This window comes from Sinocyclocheilus rhinocerous, unplaced genomic scaffold (assembly GCF_001515625.1).
Source record: "Sinocyclocheilus rhinocerous isolate Xijiao unplaced genomic scaffold, SAMN03320098_v1.1 scaffold716, whole genome shotgun sequence".
NCBI classification, from domain to species: domain Eukaryota; kingdom Metazoa; phylum Chordata; class Actinopteri; order Cypriniformes; family Cyprinidae; genus Sinocyclocheilus; species Sinocyclocheilus rhinocerous.
This window is the reverse complement of record NW_015647020.1, coordinates 157,461-160,603: the sequence shown is the minus strand read 5'-3', so window position 1 is coordinate 160,603 and position 3,143 is coordinate 157,461. Positions and strand designations below refer to the sequence as shown.

The following is a 3,143-nucleotide window of genomic DNA, read 5'->3' as shown; positions in this document are numbered from 1 at the left end:
ATAAAAGTTCAGAGTCAACCACGCCTACCTAAAACGGCTCGTTCTAACACGCCCCCACATATCTACGTCACTATGTGGGAAGATTTGCATAACACCGCCCAAATGTTCACGCAAAGAAAGAAGGCGTAACTTTTATTCTCGCTGTAGTATTGTTGCTGCCGCCATGTCGTGAAGACGCTGTGTGCTGCGTTGTGAAAGCGAAACTACTTTGTTTGGTCTTCCAAAAGAGGACGATCTGTGCCTAGAGCTGATCTGTGCTGGTCGCTGAGGGAATACATCAACTTAGTGCTGCTCAGCTCACGCTTGCCCGCCGCCTCGGCTCACGCTTGCCCGCCGCCTCGGCTCACGCTAGCCCGCCGCCTCGGCTCACGCTAGCCCGCCTCCTCAGCTCACGCTTGCCCGCCGCCTCGGCTCACGCTGCATCATATGACCCCTTTAATTTATTTTCGACTGAAGAAAGAAAGACATGAACATCTTGGATGACATGGGGGTGAGTAAATTATCAGGAAATTTTTATTCTGGAAGTGAACTAATCCTTTAAGAGCAAATTTACAGGTAGCAAAAAAATTTTTTTGTAGATTCTAATTACAGCTAACGGCAAACAACATGCACAATCAGCATAAAGTTTTTAAATGAAATAAGCAGTAAATGAATTAATCCTTGTCACAGAACAGCCAGGTCAACACACCAGCCAATCCCAGCGCTCCCCCTCACCTGAATTCTAATCACACACACCTGCCACTCACTTGCACGCTCATGACACTGCCTTCTAAAGCACACACATCACCTCACTCCAGTGTCCGGTCTCGTTTACGCGTTAAGGACTCTACTTACTTTCCTACTTCTCCTACGGATACTCCAGGCTAGTTCTCCTGTGTCATTCCTATTCTTACCTCCTGTGATTCTCCAGCGTGTTGTCCTTGTCCTCCATCGTCCCTGTGCCTCTATCACCTACCAGCAAGTATTGACGTGTGTGTGAACCTCATTCCTCTCTCTGCCTTGACACGATCTCCTGGTCCTGTAAGACAAGATTGCCATTAGTATCCTCATCCACTCCGCATTAGTATCATTGCTCAGTTTACTCACCTCATTGCTTACTGTGCCTATGTTGTTGTCAATAAACATCCTGTTGCCGTCATCTGTGTTCTGGGTATATTTCTGTAACAATCAAAATAGAAGATATTTTTTCTAAACAACAGAAACAGAAAATGTCTCCAGTTACCTAATGTAACCTCCCTGAGAGGAGGGAACAAGACACTCATGGACATCAGTAATCTAATTATTTACCTTATTCTGACTACGGCAATATTATGATTAAGGTGTTTACATGAGTTGCTTTTAGAATATTCCTTTCATGTTCCCATTTTACATGTTATAGTACAAAAATCGATTAATGGCACACGTCATTACATTCCCACATGATGCCATCCGACATTCCCTCCAGAATTTCACGTATAAACATAGAGTTTGTCTTCGGTACTATACAGTTTTGGGTGTTTCATTATATTATATACATTCAAGTATCCTGTTGCAAAATGCGGCAAAAGTCCTACATGACGGTAATAGTGTGATTAAGGTGTGTACATGTCTATACTGCACTTCAATAATGCAACTAAAATAGGAATACTCCACATGTCTTAATTCGATTTGTTTACTTCGAATATAACTTTAGCTGGATTAAGGTAATCAAAAATCTCTGTTTACATTGTAGATTCTTAATCAGAGTATTGTCTTAATCGTGTTAATATAGGATTAATTTTGTCCAAGTACTCAGTGTGTCACTGAAGATGTCGCTTTGGGGTTATCCCCCCTTCCTCGAATCTACTAAAGCCTTATGAAATCTCGCGGGCGAGAATTCGCCCACCAATGGCATTCAAGCACATAAAATAGTGACGAGCTTCCCTGCACAATAAGGTGGCGCTGAACGCCATTGCCTCAGAATCTTTGGACTGAAGCAGCGTGCAGCTGACAAAGACTCTGAGCTATGTAACATGGCAGCGTACGCAGTGTCTCGTTCCCTCCTCTCAGGGAACCGAGGTTATGTTAGGTACCCGGAGACGTTCCCTGTCAAGTCGGTCTCTCGACATTGCGTCATCAAAGATGTCGCTTTGGGGATCTCATAAAATCCCACCATGTTGATAGAGAAGATCCAGAATGGCTGTAAGCAAAGCCGTTGAAAAGTACTTCACACAACGAGTACTTCACCCATGCCCTGAGTCTGAACACGGCAGACCGCTGCTTAGAGACAGAGGGCTGCTTGTCATGTGGCGGGAATTTTGTCTTCTGTACACGATAGACCACTGCACTACGACAGGGGGCTGTTTATATCATGTGAGTCAGTAGCGAACCATGACTCTTGAACCTAGGCCCTCTCCCCCTACCCTCGTCGTTACCAGCCTAACAAAGCACCAGCCTAGCTTACGGTGTCTTCTTTTAAAAGTCATCTTTGACAGTTCCACTTTTGAAACAAGAGGCTAATCCATCCTTAATCCGGTCTCACACCAGATGAGAAGCGTAGCGCTAGGGCTGGGTATCGAGTTCGATACTTTGTAGGCACCGACCGAATTTGGAGCAGTCTGCTCGTGGTACTGTAATACACCGATAGGTCTGCACAGTAGGTCTGCGTCACGTGCCACATTCAGAGATGTGGCTCACACGTGAGGATTTAGTGTGAATGCGTCCCAGCCCCTGTAGCTGTAACGCTACATTTACACTGGTGCGTTTTTGTCTTAAAATGAAAACGATCCTTGTCATACTGGCATTTCCACTGCGTTTCAAGCCGGCTTTCCACTATCTCCGACAAATGACAGACCGAAAGTCATTCATTTCCAATGGAGAGTAGCGCGGGAGCTGCGTAGAGTTCCAATCATATGCAGATGTCCATTCATACTACAAGACCGAAAGCGCGTGTTATGTGACCATTCATGCACACTGTAGCATCATAAGACCAGGGTTTAAATTGGGCCGGGCCGGGCCGTCTGGGGCTGAGCCCCGGCACATTGACTCCAGGACTTGACATTAACACTTCATTACCGCCAGACAAGTAACATGATTAAAACATCAGTAACCAAAAATAACTATGTAAACACCAAAACGCAATATTATTCTGATTTTATTACATTTAGAGTAAGTGGCGAATAGTG

The 3,143-nt window shown here is 44.9% G+C and overlaps 1 protein-coding gene and 1 long non-coding RNA gene across 2 annotated transcripts in view; one reads left to right on the top strand and one right to left on the bottom strand.

The window, feature by feature from the left end:
- sult1st6 (sulfotransferase family 1, cytosolic sulfotransferase 6) overlaps nt 1-3,143 on the top strand; it is a 50,354-nt gene that overhangs the window by 31,169 nt on the left and 16,042 nt on the right. The gene's annotated exons all lie outside the window — the stretch shown is intronic.
- The window catches only part of LOC107708286 (uncharacterized), a 24,625-nt gene that overhangs the window by 13,730 nt on the left and 7,752 nt on the right, over nt 1-3,143 (bottom strand). Inside the window, exon 2 of the long non-coding RNA XR_001636346.1 lies at nt 2,313-2,318. This is a non-coding gene — a long non-coding RNA (uncharacterized LOC107708286). The remainder of the gene's footprint in view (nt 1-2,312; nt 2,319-3,143) is intronic.